The sequence below is a fragment of the Macaca fascicularis genome, chromosome 10 (genome assembly GCF_037993035.2).
Source record: "Macaca fascicularis isolate 582-1 chromosome 10, T2T-MFA8v1.1".
In the NCBI taxonomy this organism is placed as follows: domain Eukaryota; kingdom Metazoa; phylum Chordata; class Mammalia; order Primates; family Cercopithecidae; genus Macaca; species Macaca fascicularis.
In genome coordinates, this window is record NC_088384.1 from 14,303,176 (window position 1) to 14,323,957 (window position 20,782).

The 20,782-nt window shown below is 54.9% G+C and overlaps 1 long non-coding RNA gene across 1 annotated transcript; it reads left to right on the forward strand.

Moving 5' to 3' along the window:
• Window positions 1-16,296: 16,296 nt before the first annotated feature.
• Window positions 16,297-17,674, forward strand: LOC135965426 (uncharacterized). The gene is made up of 2 exons (XR_010578351.1): window positions 16,297-16,737; window positions 17,424-17,674. It is a non-coding gene; the product is annotated as an uncharacterized lncRNA (long non-coding RNA).
• The last annotated feature ends 3,108 nt before the right edge of the window (window positions 17,675-20,782 follow it).

Below are 20,782 nucleotides of genomic sequence, written 5' to 3' on the forward strand. Positions count from 1 at the left end.
CGACAGTGCTAAGGCTGGGATGGCATCAGGAATGAGGGACAACAGTGACAGGTCCCGGCTTATAAGGGGCCTAAGTGCAGGGAAGGGATAGACACAATGCTCTCTAGTGACTGGTGCCTTTTGCAGAAAATTAAAATGGGTGATGGGGTGGGGAGGGGCAAAGCTGGGCAGGGAGCATCCCTTGTGGGATGGGGGGACAGGGAGTCAAGCTCTGAATGACAAGAGGAGCCAGAAGGGTGGGTGGGTGGGTGTGAACACGAGACTGGAGGGAGTGGGGTTGTAGTGGCTGCCTGCCCCCCAAGCCCCGCCTCTGTCCCCTACTACTCTGCCCCTGCCCATTCCTGGCCCAGCAGAGCCCCCTTTCCATGAATGTGGATGGGTGGGGCAAGCCACTGGGGAGCCTGGGGAAGCTCAGCCCTGAGGGGTTTACTTTGCCCGTGGAAGCCAGTGTGAAGGTTGGGGCAGCCTTGCCCGACCCCATTGCCATCTCTCCTCTCTGACGAGGTGGCTGCTCCGGAGGTGGCTGAGCCCCAGGAGAGGGGACCTCCTCTAACTCACGCTCAGATTCCATCCCGACACACTCCCGCCGGACCCTGGGTCCTCCCACCTCTTAACACAAAACCAGGGTCCATACTGCTTGCCTCCAGAGGCAGCCTCAGCCCTCACTAAAGGTCAGGCAGTCCTGCCGAGCAGGAGGGAGAGGAAGGGGGTCCTGTAGGGCAGGCAGGATGGTCTGGTCCTCCTTCCTCCTGCCCCTCTGCCACTCCACACTCCAGCACAGGGCTAGGACAGGGGCTTGGAGTTCCTGCAGTGGTGGCCGCACTTCCTTCCCTCCTTCCCTCCCTCCCTCCCTCCCTCCGTCCGGAGCCGCCAGTCCCCAAGTTGGCTGTGGTTGGGCACCTGGTTTGGGTCCTGCAGAGCTGGGCTCAGGCCCTGGGCTCTGAACCTGTGAACCCTTGCTGTGTGACAAACCTTTACTTCCTCTGAGGGCCTTGAACCCTCTCCTTTTCTTCTTTTGGGGGTGGGGGTTAACTTTATTTTCTCTTCCCTATATCTGCCTCTCTCCCTCCCCTCAATTTCCTGTTTTAAAACTGAATGGCACGAAATTGTTTTCCTCAACTCGGAGATTCCTGTATGGAGAGAATCAATTTCTATATTTGCAATAAATTTCTTATTTAAAGCTACGGGGCCACGGTCTATGCTGTATTCCTCCCACGTTGCACCGCCATGACCCTCGGTGCCCTTTTCCCCATTTCCCTTCCCACTGGAAGCCCCACTCATGGGGCTAAGCCTTAGTGGACGGCGGGGGTAACTGCCTGCGGTCAAGGAAAAAGAAGGGGGTCTGCCAGAGAGAGGGGGCCAGCGGGAAACTCAAGTCCAGGGTCACTGTGCACCCAGACGCTATAGCGTCTGATGGGTGGGGAGCCTGATGACCTCCCTTCCCAAAAGCCTAGACGTCCCTCTGTTGTGTACTCTCACTCAATTTTCTGCTGCCCTGGCCTCCCACACCCCGGGATTCAGAGCCCTGTACAGGGAGGCAGGGCCATGTGGGGACATTCCTAGACTTCAGCTGCTTCCCAGGAGAAAAGCCCCCAGTCAGTGACCACAGTCTCTGAGGTCAGCCTCTTTCTGCCCCTGTCTCTGGTGGGTCCAGTGTCTCTGTAGGACCCCACTGGTCCTCCTCCACGCCTGGCCTGGGCAGCCTGTCTTGGGCCCCTGGCCCACCCCTCCTCTGGTGGCCTCCCACCATCTGCTGCCATTCTCCACGGCTGGGAAGCGATCCTCTCTGGTCCTTCGGGGTTTCTGCTCCTTCTCAGATTTAGGAGATGCCTTGTGTCTCTGGTCAGGCTGAGGCACTCAGGTCAGCGTCCAGTGACTGTAGGCTGAACCGCCCAAGCCTCTGTTCGGGGCCAGCCTGGGGCCCACCTCCCAGCCCCAGCCTCCTTGCTTCCTAGAGGCAGAGCCCACCTACCCTTTTCTCAGACTCTTCTTCTCCAATTGCGACAAAACTCTCCTCCAGGAAGGCCTGGATTCACCCTGGATTGCTATGGGGTATTCTAAACTCTGTGGGTCTGAGCTATTCCCTGATGTCACCCTGTGGCCTTCAGCCCAGCCCTAGGTCTGCAGGAGCTGTGTCCTAGTGGCTCTGGCGGCCCACAAGTCTGTCCTGCCGCCGCCACCCCCCGGCTATCTCCATTAAGAGTTGGTTGTACTCTGGGTACCCTCTGGGATGGCCCAGAGCCTGAGGCTGCTCACCTTCTACCGCCTGAGCCCCAGCTGGATGCCTGTCCCTTCCAAGTGCCCTCACACAGGCTCAGTGCAGCCGTCCCAAGGGGGCCACAGCCAGCCAGGGTCCCTCCTTTGCTCTGCTTCCTGCCAGCCCCAGGCCTCCTTCGTGAGGGAGGTTTCAGTGTGAGCCTGCACCAAGGGAGGAGGAGGAGGACAGCGGTACACATTTGTGGGAAGCACAGAGGGGTAGGCCCTGGACCCTGACAGGCTCTGTCCCCTCAGGCCCCTCAGCCAGGGCTGCCTTATGGTCCCCAGACCCAACCCTGGGCTCCAGGAACCCCTGCTCAGCTGCCTGCCTGTCGCACTGGGTCCCCGTTCTCTTCATCAGCAGGAGCTGCTTCTGTTGAAGGACTCATTCTACTCCTCAGGAAACTTAAGAGGTGATCAAAGTGGTCCACGAACCTCGGGAGTCCAAGTCCAGGCCCTTCCCCTCGGCTGCCTCCGCCGGCCTTGGGCGGGGGGAACCCTGTGGCCCCTGGGAGGGTGGAAGTGTCCTCCGGGATGGCTTTGCTCCAGTGGGTGGAGATCCGGCCAAACAGTTCTTACTCAGGCTTAGAAAGTCACTTTTATTCCTTCATGTTACAAACGCAAACACCCTTGCCTTTTCATTTCAACTCAGAAGTGATTCTGTTTCTAAACGGAGCACATTTAACACACGTGTTTTGGGGCTTTGGGCTAATTTTGGTCCTGTTTACAAAGACAATTAGGGAAATGTCCTTAGCTACCCCCCACTTCATAAGTGTGGCATATCTGCTTCCCTTTCTGCACGCTTCAATCATTTGAAAACCGAGCAAACGCTGTGAGCCCATACATTTTCACCCGTGCTTGCATCTTAACATATGAGCCATCACTTAAAACCCCAATTCTGAATTAATGCCTTACAAATAAGCATTATTTATTTGTAAGTGCTCAAGGACATTGGCGAATATCTGAAACACTGCGCAGGCTCAGATATCGTGACACAAAATGTAGACGACAAAAAGGTGACGTTATGGCATAAACGTGTAATTTTTCCTGGGGTGAAGGGAAGTTCCTCCATCTGTTGGACGAATGTCTCGAAGTGTGGCTGTACCTTGTGGACAATGTTGGGTTAAAGCTGCTCTGTCGGCTGGGCCCCAGGAACTGGATATTTCAGGTGGGACAAGGGTCTGGGTGCTGTAGACAAGACCATTGTTGCCAGGGGCACCCCACTTTGACACGTTCTGTGTCATGCCTTCTAAGTGGGGTGCTCTTCCCAAGCCTCGCCCAAGGGCTCAACTGCTGGTATATAAGTTCTTCCTCCTTTTTCTTCCTTCTATTTTTCCAAGATATCTGTAACTCAGACTTCACTGACCACCCAGCCCTCTCCAGCCCGGGCAGGCTTCCTTCTCCAGCTTCTTTAATGTTCTTCCCCGTAGCAGGGCTCCAAGGAAGCTAGGTGTCCTCAGCACAGCTCCCTGGGCTCTGCTGGGGCTTGGTTTGAAGGAGTTGACAGTTCCAAGGTGACTCTGGTGACCCTTGTAGCTGCTGGGCCAGGAACTTCCTTTTCTCTTTAGTTGTTTAGCTGAATATTCCCCTCCCTCAAGTTCCCCCTGCCTTAACAACTATAAATGTTTTCCTTCCAGAGGTGGGCCTAAAAGAAGCCCTTGTGGCTGGCTGCAGGGTTTAGGGGATCACTGGGTCTCACTGGTTCTCAGGGTCTCCTTTAGTCTCTGAAGGCAGGGCCCCAGGCACTCAGCCCCAGGCCCAGCATCTCAGAGGCTGGCCTCCTCCTGCTGCTGTCATTGGTGGGTCCAGGGTCTCTGTGGGACCCACTGGTCCTCCTCTGGGCTCAACCTGGGCAGCCTGTCCTGGACCCCTGTCCCACCCGCTCCTCTGGTGCCCTCCCACCATCTGCTGTTCATTTTGTTCACAGCCAGGAAGCGCTCCTGCTCCTTCTCAGATTTAGGAGATGCCTTGTCTCTCTGGTCAGGCTGAAGCACTCAGGCCAGCATCCAGTGACCTCAGGCCTAACGGCCCAAGCCTCTGTTCGGAGGCAGCCTGGAGCCCACTGCCCAGCCCGAGCCTCCTTGCTTCCCAGAGGCAGAGCCCACCTGCCCTTTTCTCAGAACTCCTGTTCTCCAACTGCTACCAACCCCTCCTCCAGGAAGGCCCCTGGATTCGGCCTGGCTTGTTATGGCTTGCTTTAAATGAACTCCCTCGTTCTGAGCTATTCCCTGTGACTGGTGTCACAGTGTGGCACTCATCCCTGGCCTATGTCTACAGGAGCTGTGTCCTGCTGGCTCTCGTGGTCCATGGGGCTTTCCTGCTCCCTTTCTGCATCCATGGGAGTTGGCTGAACTGTGGGGACCCTCTGGGATGACCCAGGGCTTGGCCCCTCACCGTTTTCCTGCCTGGGCCCCACCAGGCCCCTGGCCCCTCTGAGTGCCCTCACACAGGCCCAGTGCAGCTGTCCCAGTGGGGCTGTGGCCAGGCCAGTCTGTCTTGCTCTGCACCCCCAGCTCTTTCCTGGCAGCCCTTGTGCTTTTTCCGGAGCCCCTCATCCCTGAGGTTGCCCCGTGGCCCTGTGCCTGGCCTTGAATCCCAGGCGCTCCTTCCCTGCTGCCGCCATCACCCTGGCCTCCCCGAGGCTTCCATCCTGTTGGTGTCGTGAGGTTGGGGTCTGCAAGCCCCTTTTTCCAGGAAAGCCTTTACTGTCTGCTCCTTGGCCAAGGGAGACTTAGGTGATCCCTGCTGGCTCAGGTGTTTTCTTCACATTCTTCCCAGGCTGTGGGGCTGGGGAATCCAATTCTGAGTTCTGATCTTGGTCTCACTTTACCCCAGTTCCCCTGGATTACAGGTCCCATCTGCAGCTTCCTGGTCTCTGCATCTGAGGACTCCCACATGGGGAACTGCTTGGCCCCATGAGCCACCTTCCCAAGGCCCTTTGTCTGCAAGGAAGGAGACCTGATGCCAGGTGTGCATTGGAGGTGACGGTGCTGGCCTCCCGCTGCTCCTTGTTGTCCAGGCTGCTCTTGGCCTTGCCATGGTGGGAGCTCAGCCATTGCCCCCTCCCTCAGGCATGTGGGGACATGTCAGGAAGCTAGGGCTTTTCTGTTTTCCCCACCACTCCTGCCTGGAGGGTTTCATGACTTGACTCCTAGGGCCCAACCTCCAGTTGAGGCCTGGGCTGCCTCTCCAGCATACGCTGGCAGCCCCTTCTCTTTCCCTAGGCCTAGGGCCCCAGCCTGCTGTCAGCTCTCCCTTCTCCTTAGCACCAAGCCCACCACAACACCCATTCCTACCCAGTCCCCACCCCAAAACCCCCCTCTCTCGCGGCCTCCTCTAAAACTGCCCTCACCTGCATCTCAGACAGTGCATCTTCCGTCCTCCCGGTCCTTGTCAAACTAAGCAAGGTCACATGTAAAGGAGTTCCCAGTGGGGTGAAACTCCTCCAGCAACTCTCGCATCCCTTGATTTCCATAGCTCCCAGAATCTGCAATGGTCCAGGGGAGAAAACTCACCCATCTACCCCTCTCTCTTCTCACTTTTCAAACAAATTGTATGGCCCAGTCCCCGTATAGTAAGCACCATGGCTGTGAATATATAAACCTCAGTCCGGGGTCTATTGCAGAGAACAGAATTCTCTGTAACTAATTTAAGCAGGAAAAAAATTCACAAGAGGAAACCAAGAGGTGGATGGAATTGTCAGGAGGGCTGCAGACCAGACTCGAGGGTGGCCTTTTTGGACTGACTTGTAAAGTAACTGCGCGGGACTGGCCCACCAAGGAAGCTGCCGCCTGTTTCTGCTTAATGGGGCTGCTAAGGGAACGAAACGGTCCCTTGAGGGGCCCTGGGCTGCCGGTGCCGGGATCATAGCAGCTGCATGGGTACCCCCTTGGGTGCTAGCAATGGGCTGTGGACTCTCATCCTAGGGCGGGGATGATGGCGGTTGAAGCATCTCTCTGCCTCACTGCCTCCTTCCAAGGCTCTCAGAAGAGCATCTGATCTGCAGAACCCAAACATCTGTCCTGCAGCTTTAAGAGGATTTGGCAGGGTTGGGCTGATGCCTCACATCCGGGGCGTGGACCAGGGTGTGTTCATTTCTTCAGCAGCTCCGTGAAGTAGGGGCTTCACCCCTGCTCAACACTTTGGGGGAAAGACTCAGAGACAGTAATTGCCCCAAGCAAGCACAGAATACCCAGAAGAGCTGGAAGGAGTTCCAACCCACTTTACTCCCAAACTTTGCCTGTTCCCCCTAGAGATCAGGGCCCAAAGACCTGAGTCCCAGATCGGGCATGGCCAAACATCCCAACTTTAGGCTAGTGGAGTGTCGAGAGACGCCAGCCGTACAATAATCCCGGGGCCTGTGGCGGCCCTGTCAACCCCTGCATCCCCTGTCTTGTTGCTAAAATTCTGGTTCCTGCTGAGATACCTGCTCCAAATCCTTCCTTTAAAGATGAGAAGAGTGAGCCTCAAAAATAAGGGTTGGAAGTGGGGAGAGCCTTCCTGTGGTCATAGGAAGCATGACCAGGGAAGAGGAGGTCATATTTGCCAGTTATTTCTATTATAACCCAGAGACGGGAGGAGGAGGAGGCAGGCGGGACCAGGGTCAAGGGGGTCCCTGCCACAGGGCATGTATGTGAGAAGGGTCTGCTCTGACTCTCCCTTAGCCTCCTGCTCTTCCCCACAGGCTGATGAGCCTGCAGGGCCCACGGGCATTCCCAGACACTTTCCATTTGACCATGCTCCAAGCACCTGGGATGCCAGGATTGACTGTCCAGTGGGGCCCTGGGCATGTTTCCAAGGCCTGTCCTTCCCAGGGTGGACCGTGCCACCCATGTGGGCACTCTTAGGCATGAGAGATGACCAAGGAGCAGCTGTGTGTGGGAGTTATAGGCAGAGCTTGAATGCGTGGGGTCGTGGTCGCTATGCATGCCCGTGAGATCCTTTAAGTTGTGAGATAGTGCTGTGGGTGAGAAGAGGGTGTCCTATGGGCCAGGGAATGGGACTTGACTTTCCATAGGCCACCACATTCAGGGAGGTCAGGAATTTGAAATTCAAACCTGTTAGAGGTCATCGTGAAGGTACATTTGTCAAGGCAGGCGGATATTCTAACAGTTTGTTAGCTGAATGGAGAACTTTTCAGTATTTAGACACACAGGATTTGGGCTTCCCTTTGTACTCATGCCCTGGCCTGGCAAATACTAGGGGGAGGCCTGGGCTCCGGGTTAATGGGGCCTGGGGATAGAAGTCAGATGGTGTGGGATGAACCCACTGCTTGGAGGAAAAGGCTATAAATGGAGGAAAAGGAAGAGGAAGTGGTTTTGCTGTTTTGTGTCTGGGCAGGAGCAGGGTGGGCTTGGAAGGCTGCTCATAGAGGAGGGAATGACCCCGTGGGGACTGGGGAGGTGGACGGGGAGATGGCATCACTTGGGCTCAGGAGTTGGGTGGGGCTGGCAGGAACTTCTCCTGGGAGTGGGAGGAAGGCGGGATGGAACCGGCTACTCATGGAAGGCAGGAGAAGGGGTAGGGAGGAGCGGGGCTCAGAAAGTCACTTTACATTTGGGGTATCTTCCTTTTACCCTTTCCAGCTAAGTAAAAAACATATTTTTTTTCTCTCTTCTGCTGCTCAGCAGCATTGCATGGCCCCATTGCTTTTCCTAGTTTCTTGCTCTGAGGGTCAACTCACAAGTCTTCTTCTAGGTGCCATGTGAGGCACCAGCCCTGGCTGGGGCCTGCAGTGGAAAAGCCTGAAGGAGACAGCACCTCTGTCTCTGGGGAGCTGCCGGGATGTGGCTGTCCTTTAGCTGTTTATTAGAAAGGTCCTTTGATATGCTTCAGGTGAGGGTTCAATGCGGGAAGTAACCCTAGGAGACAGTGGAGCCTCGAGTGGCTCGGTCTCTGCTGTAAACACCATTCCAGGGGGCACAGTCCACCCATCACATAGCACTAGAGGGGAACGCTGCGCTTCACTCTGCCCACTGCAGTGAGGCTTCTGGGCCATCTTGGTTCTTCATCTCCATTTTTGTTCTGCCTTGTACGAACCTCTTCTTCGTTCTGCTTTGTTGCCTCGTGGCCAGAGCTGCTCTTGCCTCCTGTTTTGCTTCTGTATATTTCAGTTCCTGCAGCTCCCATTTCCGGTCCATGGCCCCTGCTTTCCCAGCTCCTTTCGGTCTAAGGAACTTTCTGACTTTAGGACCTGAGAGTGGAAGTCTCCCCACTGAGTCCCCATTGACAGCTGCTCATCGACTCCCCTCAGTCTGTCCCTGAGCTGTCCCTGTGCCAGCCGGACAGAGGTTGCTAAGCGGGGGTGGAGTGGGGTGTACAGAGATACGTGGTCCACGGCTCTTACCTGGAGGACTTCACTGAGGGACAAGTCACCCACTGTGTGTCCGCACTGTGCTCACACGCAGAGCTTCCAGTGACACCTCACAAGAGGGCCATGAGGTAGGCATGAGGCCATTTGATTTCTGCTGTACTCTTAATGAGGGAAAGGTAGTTATTTTTACCCTCCATGTATGGACCAGGGAACTGAGGCCCAACAAATGCTAGTTAACATAGGCAAGGCCAGGCTGCCCACTCTCCCTGACTCCAGGGGCTCATGTCCCCATCCCAGGCCTGGCTGCCTCTACACCCGTAAATCCATGATGAGACACCCCAGGCCAGGCTATGAACATAGGGCTGGATTGACCACCAGGGTCAAGGGAAGGAGTGTGGTTGAGGTAGGAGATGGAGACTCAACTCTAGACCAGATTGAAGAGTGGCTAAAACAGGAAGAGGCCCTGAAAGCACCTCTCTCCAGAAGTCATGCCCACCACCAGCACCATCAGTTTTACCTGTGTCCATAGCAATACCCGGAAGTTACCACCCCTTTCCACGGCAGTGACCCGGAAGTTGCCCCCCCTTTCCATGGCAATGACCCAGAAGTCATAGCTCCTTTTCTAGAAATTTCTAAATAACCTGCCCTTTAATTTGCAGGTGATTAAAAGTGGATATAAACATGACTGTGGAACTGCCCCTGAGCTGCTGCTCTCAGCACACTGCCCGTGGGGTAGCCCTGCTCTGCAGGGGCAATCACAGAGCTGTAACACTGTCATCTCCGTAAAGCTGTTTCTTCCACCACCAGCTCACACTTGAATTCTTTCCTGAGCAAAGCCAAGAAACTTCCTAGGGTAGGCTCCAAGTTTGGGGCTCATCTGCCCTGCCCCATGGTGGTCAGGCACTGGGCCTCGGAGTGCTCCTCCGAACTCCAGAGCTTCAATTTCCACCTCTGTGAAATGGAGTGAGCTACACTTGCTTCACGAAGCTGCATCGAGGCACGGAAGCCTTGAGAGCTGAGAAGCATTCATACCGTGGCCTGGCCCAGGTAGAGGCCGCTGAAGAATGTTGGCTGAATGAAGGAGGCTGCGACAGTGTTGCAGATACAGCAATGGAAGCAGATGTTTTGTTCAAAAGAAATAGGCCCCATAGAGGGCCGAGAGCCAGGAGAACCTCCAAGTGGGGTAAAGGAAGAGGGGAGTGGCAGTGGCCTGGCCAGGGAGGCCAGGGGAAGGCTCCCAAGAAGGACCAGGCCAGTCAGAGCAGAGCCGAGCCCCTTGTGCTGAGGGTCAGTGACAGCGACCTCACACCATCTGAGCCTTTCTGAGATCCAAACTCGGGAATTACTTCAACTCTTTCCTCTCCTTCCCTTCCTCCTTCCTTGGATTAGATCATGGAGTCTTACAAGTTATATTTTCAATTCTCTGCAGGGTGGCCTTAATCCAGGTCTCCATCTCTCACTTGGATTCCTGCCACAGCTGGAGACAGTCCCGGGGGTACTAAAGTGTCGACTCACTGATTCCCTACTTAGTGCACTCCCCCAAGTCTCAGTGCTTCCAATACCAACATATGGATATATGTTGGTGGCTTCCAGCCCCATGTCCATCTCAGTTAGCCCAGCAGCCCCCAATCCTCCTGCTTCCTATGTAAGTGGCAGTCCCCTGCCACTCAAGCCAACATGATGGGTCGTTTTTTGGAGCTAGTCTCCACCTTCCCCTCATCTCATACTGACCTGACCTTGAAAACTCATCTGAATCTGGCTGCTCCTCTCCATGTACCCATCCCCTCTGGGGTGCAAGCCACACCACCCTTCAGTTGCGGGATGATAGCAGCCAGTGGGCCCACATCTGGCTGTGCCCCTCATCTATTAAATCATCTCACAGGCTCTTCCAGTCATGCTGAGAAGGTCCATCACCCACTCATGCCTCTGGATCTTGGCACCCGCCAGAAATGGTAGTCCCACTCCCCCTGCCAGTGATTGGCTTAGGAATGGCCACGGAACCCAGTTCCAACCAGGAAGAGGAAATGGGCAAGGGAAGGAAGGGATATCATAATCCTCCTCTAGAAATGGTTGTATCTAATCGGGATGCAGATGCCTGAAACTCTGCAGTTTAGGAAACACTAGGGCCCGCTCTGTGAAATATTCACATGTCCAAGTGGAAAGAGAACAGACCCTGTGGACTGAGGCTCGCCCCGGGGGACCTGGACCTGCGTGCCTCTGCCTTTTCATGTGAACTGATGTCTCTTGCTTGAACTCACTTGAGTAAAGGTTTCGTGCCACTTGTAGCATGTGCAGATGTAACCATCAACACAGAACTCCTACTTCCTGGAGACTGTGGGGAATTTGAACTTACCATAGGTTCACGGAGTGACAAAGCTGTTTCTAGGGCCGATGCAGCGGTGGGCCATGTGAATAGAATCACGGGGTCTGAGCTGGGGGAGGTGAGGGTTCTGGGCTGTCCCGTACTGGCCAGACTCCACCTGGAGAGACTACGGTCAGTCCAGGGTGACTATGCCAGCAGGGAGGTTGACCTGCCAGGTCCATCTGCTGAGAATGATAGCATTTAGAAGGGCTGGGAAACCCTGCCACGCAAGGAATGAGTGAGAAAGTGGGGCTTTTTCTCCTGGCAAAGAGAAGGCTGGTGGTGGGACTTCATTTTGGCTTCAGACGCATGCAGGGTGATGTGTGGAGGGAGTGGCCATGCTCATGCTGCTGACCAAGAGGAAGTCAATGACAGTATAGAGTTTGTCAACAATTGAGGACAAATTCAAACTTCAGTATGTATCATTCTCACCCAGGGAAGTTGGTAAAAACACAAAGGCCCAGGCCCTGTCTTTCAACGAGCCTGGGCCCCAAGTTGTTAGCACTCTAGGGGGTTTTGGGGCACGCCAACATTTTTGCAACCTCTGACTCAAGGGAAGGAAGCTGACATTTGTGAAGCATTTAATGTGAGCCAGGTGCTGAGCTGGGCCCATCACTGTGGCTCCCATTTGATTTTGACACAAATTCTTAGAGCCAAGCACTGCTACAGATGGTTTTGGGAAGTGTAGTGAGTTTCCCATGAGAAGTGTGGCTAAAAATCAGTAAGAAAAGGATGATTAGTGTGAGAGGAAAAGGAGAGTAGGCAAAGAATTCTTAAATGAAGAAATATAAATGGCCAAGAAACCTATGCAAAGATACTCCTCTGTTGTGGCAGAGATCACAAGCTGTTCTCCAGTATCCACCTTCCCTTCTTCCATAGGAGCAAAACCCTTGATTTTCGGTCAGGCATGTGGTCTATTACTAAGACACTCCCATCTAGCATGAGGCTCCGTGCTCAAGTTCTGGCCAATGAGAAGTAGCAGATTCCAGGAATCGTCCTAAAAAGGCAGCTGACAGGTGTCCCTTATTTCCTTTTTCTTTATCTTTTTCTTGTGGCTGGAATACGAGACATGATGGTTGGGGCTCCAGCAGCCTTATAGGGCGGTGAGGAGACCTTGGGGACAGAGATCACACACAGCAAAGTAACAAGAGGAGGGGTCTGGGTGGCCAAAACCATGGAGTGCAGCTGACATGCCAGCTCTAGACTGCCGTCCTCCTGATTTTACTTAAGCAATAAATGTCTGGCTTGAGTCTCTGTTATTTGTTCCCGTGCCTATTCCTAGCTGATAACAACAGAGAAATACAAAACAAGACATGAATTTGCCAAACTCCTGATCGCTTTTCACTCATGAGATTGGCAGAAACCTAAAAAGACGATGATATTGTTAGAGACAGTGCAGTGCTGTGGTTAATATCCCTCCTGCTCTGGACTTACCAGCTGTAGAAACTTGGACAAAGTGTGTAACCCTCTGTGCCTCAGTTTCCTCACCTAAAAAATGAGTTTCAAACCCAGCACTACCCCACAGAGTCATTGTGAGGAATCAGCGTTTAGAATAGAGCCCCGTACAAAGCACACATAAGTGTCTGCCGTGACTATTACTATTTAGCTGGCATACCTGAGGTTGGTGTGCAGGTGTAGAGGAAAGACGCTCATGCCTGGCCAGGAGTGTGAAACGTAGACAGCCAGAAGGCTCTTGCTGTTTCAAAACTTTCAAACTACATACAAGACTCCCCGCAGGGTGCTCCCTCTAACCCAGAAATTCCACCTCTAGAACCCTGAATCCCTTGGGGCCAAATGTGTTTCAGATTTTCGGAAGCTAACTTGGTGCATATGCCCCATCCTGTGTTACTCTTCCACGGGGTCTGGGCGTGCCCCATGCTGTAGACCCTCTGGGGTGTTCAGCCCACCTCAAGTGCATCTGGGGAATTCTGGGGAGTGAATGCCCTTGGGGTAGCCCTCAGCTGGTAAAGCCCAGGGGCAGGTGGGTAAGTGCCCAGCAGCCTCTAGTCCTTCAGAGAAGCACCCCACATTGCTCAGGAGGTCCTAGAGAAGTTGACTGCCCCCTCCTGCAGTGCCCTCTGCAGTGACCTCCCTAACCACCCTTGTATTATCTTCTCCCGACCCGCATCTCACTCTCCCTGGTTGCTCCCTCCTGGATTCTGGTGTCACCTTCCAAAAAACCACCTGCACTCAAGTCCCATCCCAGGCTTTGCTTTTGGGGAACTCAGTCCAAGACAGCCCCCTGACCAAACACATTATTTCTTCAGCAAGCTGCACACATAGCACAGAAAGTGGGATAAACAAAGACGCTGAACATTCTCACATCAATCTGGGTCAGGTTTGCTGGCAAATAGGTAAAAGAAAAGGAGTATGGTTCTGGTTCTGGGAGTGTTTGGGTTTCGTGGCTGTGGAGATGGGACCGGACTGCATTCTGCAGAGCACAAAGGCACCCTCTCTTGCTGAGTTCACTCGGTGTGAGTGGAGAGGCTCCCCCGGCCACGGACTGCACTCAGAAGGGCCCGAGACCACAGCAGTCACCAGGAATTGGGCCCTCCAGGAGCTGACACTTGAGGGTAGAAGATGTCTGATGGGGCTTCTGGCCTAACTTGGGAAGGAGAGCTCTTGGGTGGGGAGACAAGGCCACAATCAATGGGTGCTCAGGGGTGGCCCCGCTGCAGAGGTGAGGTCTGAGAAGGGACTTGACCATGAGAGGAAGCCTAGGACGCATGATCCGAGGCAAAGAGAACAGCAGATGCAAAGGCTGCCAGGTAGGGCAGGGGTTTGAAGAGGAGGAGCAAGGAAGCCAGAGAGGAAGGCGGAAGAACTGGCTGGTGGGAGGATGGGCACAGGTCACACGGGGCCTGAAGAGCTACGTTTCTAGCTTAGAAGAACAGCTGGTATACAGAGGGACTTCCAGCCCGCGGGCACCGCCATCTGATTTGAGCCTCTGGTTTTGTTGTGGGCATAGATGGTGCATTTTCGCAACAGGGCAAATGCGGAACCGGCACATGGCGTTTGCTGCCCGCCTGGCTCCCACACTGCGTTTGTCCTAATGATACCCGTGGCTCACCGCACCCTACAGGGGCCTCGGAAGGAGAGCCAGCGCCACCTCCACCTCCACCTCCACCTCGCCACCACGGCAGGGGCTCCTGATGGGTCTCAGGGTGAGCACCACCCTCTGCCAGTGACAGGTCAGGTGTGGGCAGTGACCAGTCTCAGCCAATGAGACATCAGGGAGAGCCCGCAGGTGGCCTCGGACCCCGCCAGCCTGGATGCGGAGGCCGACCTATGAGTCTGACTCGAATTGGGGAAGAGCAGAACACACAAGGGGCCGATGCTCACCCTGCTCCCTGCCAGGCCGCACTGTGGATGGGCTTGTGGCCCGCGTGAGGCTGAGCAGGGATTTCCGTCACTTGTAGCAGAAAGCCTCCCACTGGCTAGTGAGCACAGTGTCCATCCCAAGGGACAGACTGACAGGCTGTGGCTTGTCCCCGTCATGGAACACAGCAGCGCGCTGAAAAGAATGAGGGGGTATCCTCCCGTCCTGAAAAGGAACCAGCGACGAGAGATGTCGTCTCTTCTCAACCAGGGGTCATTTTGCTCCCTAGGTAGGTTGCCAGGTTGAGGAAATAAAAATGCAGGGCAGCCGGTTCAAGCTGAATTTCAGACATTGCATATTAACTAGATGTCTTGTATTTACTCTGGCAACCTTACCCCCAGGGGACATTTGGCAATGTCTGGAGGCATTTTTGGTTGTCACTGGGGATGGTTAGGTGCCACCAGCATCTGGTGGGAAGGCACCAGAGATGCTGTCATACATTCCACAATGCGTAGGACAGCTTACGAAAAAAAAAATATCTAGCCTAAAATGTTAGCTGTGACAAGGGTGAGAACTCCTGTATTAAATGAAAGATAGCAACAATTCCATAAGATATGGTAGGATCCCATTTGTACGTCCTGTATTTATTCTGGCAACCCTACCCCCAGGGGACATTTGGCAATGTCTGGGGTTGTCACTGGGGATGGGTTTGTGTGTGTATGTGTGTTTCTTTTTTTCTTTTTCCATACCCAACTAAGCCGTACAATTGCATAGAAAAAGGTATGGAAGGTCACATACCTAAGTCATGTGGGGTAGCGAGTGGTCATTCCTTTTACTCTAAATACCTTCTGCAGTATATTATTATTTGTGAAGTTAATGATAATTGAAGTGAATATACATGTGTATACACACATACAGAAAGCATGCCAATCAAAACAATAGATATTTCACAAAGTAAACACAACCATGGCACGGCCTCCTGATGAAGATGAAGAACATGGCCAGTGCTCCATGAGGCCCTTCGCAGCCCTGCCAGCCTCTCCCTCGAGGGCTGCGAGGGGAACTGCTGTCCTGACTTCCAACCTGCTTTGGGCCCCACGTGAACCGAATCCTGCCCGACGTCCTTGTTTGAGACTGGCGTCTTTCCCTCAGCAACGTGTCATGATTCATTCATGCGGATTGGAGCAGCGGTTGGATCATTTTCATTGCTGTGAAATACACCACAATGGGTTTATGCATTCAACCGTTGATGGACATTTGGGTTGTTTCCCGTTTGGCAAGACGATGAAGAAAGCTGGTATGAGCATTCTTTCACACGTCTTTTCTTGGGCATATGTACTCGCTCCTGTTGAGTGTAAACCTAGGAATGAATCGCTCAGTCATAGGGCAAATGTGTGTTCCTCTTTCCCAGACACCATTCGAGTTTCCAAAGTGCTTGCAGAGGTTTACACTGCCATCCACCAGAGATGAAAGTTCCACTTGGGCTGCTGCCTCCTGGCCAAGCCTGGCTAGGTTGTAGCTTTTGCGTTTTACTCCCTCTGGTGGGTGTGTAAATTGCTAATCACTGTGATTTTAATTTGCATTTCCCTGATGATGAAGCTGAGCACTTTTTCGTATCTTTATGGGCCATTTGATTGTCCTCTTTTGTGAAATGCCTATTCGGGCCATTGGTCCATTTTTCTATGAGGTTATCTCCGTTTCTCTCATTGATTTGTTTTTTTTGTTGTTGTTGTTGTTTTTTTTTTTTTTTTTTTTTTTGAGACGGAGTCTTGCTCTGTCGCCCAGGCTGGAGTGCAGTGGCCGGATCTCAGCTCACTGCAAGCTCCGCCTCCCAGGTCTACGCCATTCTCCTGCCTCAGCCTCCTGAGTAGCTGGGACTACAGGCGCCCGCCACCTCACCCGGCTAGTTTTTTGTATTTTTTTAGTGGACGGGGTTTCACCGTGTTAGCCAGGCTGGTCTCGATCTCCTGACCTCGTGATCCGCCCGTCTCGGCCTCCCAAAGTGCTGGGATTACAGGCTTGAGCCACCGCGCCCGGCCCTCTCTCATTGATTTGTAATTAAGAGTCTTGTTGCAAATATCTTTCCCCACCGTGCGGTTTCTTGCCTTTTCCTTCGCTTACAATGCTCCACGCTGTCCTGGACCCTAGCATCACCCAGGCCTAGGTAATAGAAGGGTGGCCTTTGTAAAGTGACTCAAGGCTGAAAAGGGAACAGACACTCTTACCATAATAAGCTACAGGCTGAAAAACAGCCGGAGGTGAATCTTTGCCGCGCGAATGGTCTGGCTGTCTTTTATAAAAGTAACTCGATTGGACTAGACCCCATGAGGGCCTCTGCTCCTCCCCACTCCCCTTTCCCCGAGGACCTAATTCCCCACTGGGTCAGTCGCGGAACCAGATAGAGCTGGGGACTCACTACGCATGCTGAAGACTGGATACAAGAGGAGGAAGGACTTTGGTGGAGAGAAGGAATCAAAAGGAACCAAGGTATGCAGCTCGGGGGCAGCGGAGGTGAGAACGTGGGAGGGGGTTCCAGAAACGGGCTTACTGCTCTCATGGGCAGGACACATTGAGTAGATCCCATCCTGTGGTCTCTGTATAGGCCAGAGCCACTTCTCTGCCTTTCTATGAAGCCACTTTGCCCCTTGCCTGAATCACTGCAGCATCCTCTTTACTGGCCTGCCTGCTTCAGCCCTGGCCGTCTTTCACCCCCATCTGTGCCCAGCAGCCAGAAGTAACAAGATCGTGAAAAACGAACATCGGAGTGCATTTCTCCTACAAAGCCTCCAGTGGCTACTTCTTGCCCTCAGAATGCATCACAAACTCCTTCCAGGAGTGGCCATTCAGGCAGGATGTGATCTGGGTGGGAGAACCTCCCCCGCCACTTTCCTGCCCCAGCCACACTGGCCACATGTTGCTCAAACAACCACATGTGTTCCAGCCTTAGGGCCTTTGCACTTAGCGCCGCCTCCATCTAGAATGCTATATATACCCCAACTTTGCCATGCCAGCTTCTTATCATTTTGGGCACATCTCAGGGTCACCTCCCCCGTGGCGTCTTCCCTGAGCCCTCCGATCTGGCCCTACCCTGGGTCAGCATCCCCTCACTCTGTTTTCTTTCCTTCATGCCACCGGCCACTCTGAAATGAGCTATTTTTCTATTTTGTTTGCAGAATGTGAGACAAGAGGACTTGCTGGCAGGGTCCGCTGCTGTGTCCCCAGAATCCCAGCATGTGCCTGACACACAGCAGGTGCCTGATTGATAGTGACGGTTCCCCAAAGGCTGCTGGAGTCACCTCTGGGAGTCTGCGCGGGCTCCACCCTCTGGGGAGGTGTGCTTGGTAGAAGACAAAAAGGCTACTTGTTGGGGTTACCTTAGTACGTGCGTGAAGAGTAAAAAGTAATTAATAATAATCAAAGAAAACGATTGAGTTGAGTAAACCATTGGCGTCCTTGACCCTTGCGGACTTACGGCACCCACAGGGTAGGGCATGGGGTCCGGGAGTGAGGTGTGTGTACCTTCCACTTCCAGAGGGGCACCCTCTTGGGCTGCCTGGGATGAGACCAGGTGGCGCTGGTGGCCAGGACGTAGGTTACCTGAATGCCCACCGGCCCTGGGTGGCTCCCAGCTCTGAGTCGGGCAGCCCAGTCTACTCGGGGGCCAGGCAGGCACAAAGATGAGTGAGGCAACTCCCGCAACAGAACAGGAAGGAGAGAATCTGCTAGAAACTGGAATCCTAATGCCCTGGACCAGAGCCATTCCCAGTGAAAATAAAAACAAGATTTGAAATGGCTGCCACCAGAGCAGGTTAGGAGTGACCCCGCAGCGGCCCTCTGCGTTGGCTGAAAAGCTGATGCGTCTGGGGGTCACACAGCCTGAGCGGGGAGGGCTCCGAGGTGGAGCCTCGCTTCACAGACACGTAAACTGAGGCCTCGAAAGGAGGCCTGGCCAGCATGCAGGTGTGGAGTCCCAGCCCAGTGCTCTTTCCTCCAAGCCTTGAACTCGGGGATGGTCAGAGGTTGAGAGGGTAGGGGAGCATGGGGAAGGGGCAGAGTGAGAGGAGCCTTTGGGGCAGTGAGAGGAGGCTGCAGGCCTGGCAGGATGAGAGCAGTGGGAGGGTGCCCCCACTGGGAGAGTCAATGCCAGCACCCGGCACCTGTCACTCGAGGAGAGGTGAGGGAGGGGGAGGAGGGCAGGGCTAGGGCATTAGGATTCCAGACAGCTCTCGACACCCAATTTTCCAGCTGGGTGCCCTAGCCTGCTCTCTGAGCCTCCTGCCAGAGCCAGTCTAATTGACGGGGAGAGAGGAAGCTGTTGGGGGTGGGGGCAAGAGAGGAGAAGAGCAAGGGACTAGAGAACAGGAAGAAGACAGAGAGGAGGAGGGAGAGAAGAGAGAAGAGGGAGAGGAAGAGATGGGAGAAGGACCCGGAGGAGAGAGGGGAGGAGGAGGAGAGGAGGGAGGAGGGCGGAGAGGCAGGCAGGTGGCCACTCGGCCCAGGGGACTGCAAGGGAGGAGGGTTGACTGTCTGATGCAGCTGGAAGGGAATCAAGAAATGGCACCCTCATTTAAAAGAGGAGGAACCGGGCCCGGAGAGGAGAAGCCATGTACCCGGGGTCCCACGGCCCACTGAGCCAAGGGCAGGATTAGAGGGCAGAGCCTGGTTTCCTGACTTCCAGGCAGGGGAGGGAGATGGAATGGGGCAGGGGGTAGGGGTGGGGGAGTTCTGAGAGGGGAAGGCCCCTCCAAGGCTGCTGGAGGTGGGGTGAAAGGAGACTGCCTGGAGGCCTCGGGTTGTGGGGAAGCACCACCTTGCCTGTCCCGCCTCCCGGCGCCCCCCTCGGTGGCTACCCACAGCCAACGTGGAGCAGGGATGCCTGGCACTCCTGACACACTCTGCCAGAGCTGCCGCCCCCCACCCTGGGGAGCTGATGGGAGTAATCAGCGCTAATGACAGGACTGGGGGCTCTGGGGTCACACACACTCTCAGCCCCCAGGGGCCCAGGCCCGGGGAGGGGGAAGGGGCTGGCGGGTGGGTCTAGGGGCCTGCAGTGGGGAGGCAGGGAGGAAGAGGGGATAGGTCCTGGGGCTGTCTCTAAAGCCTCCTCAGCAACGTGGTGTCAGAAGTGGGCCTGAGTGAGTGGGTCCCTCCCCTCACCCCCTGGGTGGTCAAAGCTCACTGAGGTCACCGAGTCCCCTGCAGCCGCCTGACAGTGTCTGCTCAGTCAGCTGCACACTGTGTGCCAGAGGGACCTTCTCAGGCTGCAAACTCAAGTGGCAGCAATTGAGTTTGCCTCCAGGAGCAAAACTGAATCATTTCCTTGGCTCCCACCCTGTTCCTGCCGTTTACGCTGCTACCTGGCCCCTTCTAGACAAACTCCAGACAAACTCGGCCCACATGGGGGTTTCACTGTTGAATCGGGTTCTCCTTGGATCCGCTCACTCCTGGGCATCGTGATGCCAGCTGTGGGGCTCCCTTCTCCGACAAGGGTGTCTCTGGGTGCTGTGTCCTTTGAGCCAGCAGCCCTCTCTGTCCCACAGCCCAGGCAGCCTCACACCCTGTTCCCACTGCCTGCCAGGACCAGGTGCCACTGCGAGCACTCACCGCTCCCCACTGCCTTGGCTCCCTGATCTCATAGGGGGCATCTCTCGGGAACAGGAGCCTCGCGCCCACTTACCTCTTGACTGTCCTCGGGGAATGCTGTCTTTTAGGCCTTCTGTGCCTGGGGATTGGCTGGAATCTCCTTCCAATGTTGCTCTCTCTGACACAAGTTTCAAATTTTTATTTCAGATTTCAAAATCTGAGCCTTAACTTCCGTGGGCACAACCCTACCTTGAAAGCAGAAGCTGGAATGTCCGGGGCTGGAGGTGTAAGATGGTGGTGGTGAGGGTGGGGTGTAAACCACGGCGTGGGCTGACGAGTGTGCCCTGCAAGGCCCCACCTGCACCCCCCACCCACCCAGTGCCTTCTCTGCAGGGCAGGGCAGGAGGAAGGGGCTGGCAGATCTGATGTCCCTGGGGGAGGAGGGGATGCAAAGGGGGTCCCTGTGCTGGGGCTTAGCCTGTGCCAGGCTGGGGGTCAGATTGTGTGGCTGTAGGAAGGAGCAGACGCTGGAGGTGGGTGTGGGCAGGGCCCCTGGGGGCCTCTTAGGAACCTCCAAACATCCTTGAGAAGTAGGCCGGGCTGCCCCAAACTGGGGCAGGTGCAGGGAATCTGGGCCGGGGGCACCGTGGGTCCCCAGGGCTGGGCCTTGTGCACTGGTGCCTCTCTACCACCTGCCCCTGTGGGGAGAGTCCAGGGCAGGGCCACCGGGACACCTCCATCCCATCGGCCTCTGGCTCTCACAAGCACACGGTCCTTTGCCACCTCTGGACTGCACGACAGATAAGTGGTGGGGCTGGGATCTGCACTCAGGCCTCCTGGTGCCCGGGTTTGGCCTCTTTTCGGGTGTATCACATTGCCGTGGGGAGCGGGGACCCAGGACTGCCCATCAGAGTCAACCAGCCCAGCCCAGGCTAGTGCCCGGCATGCA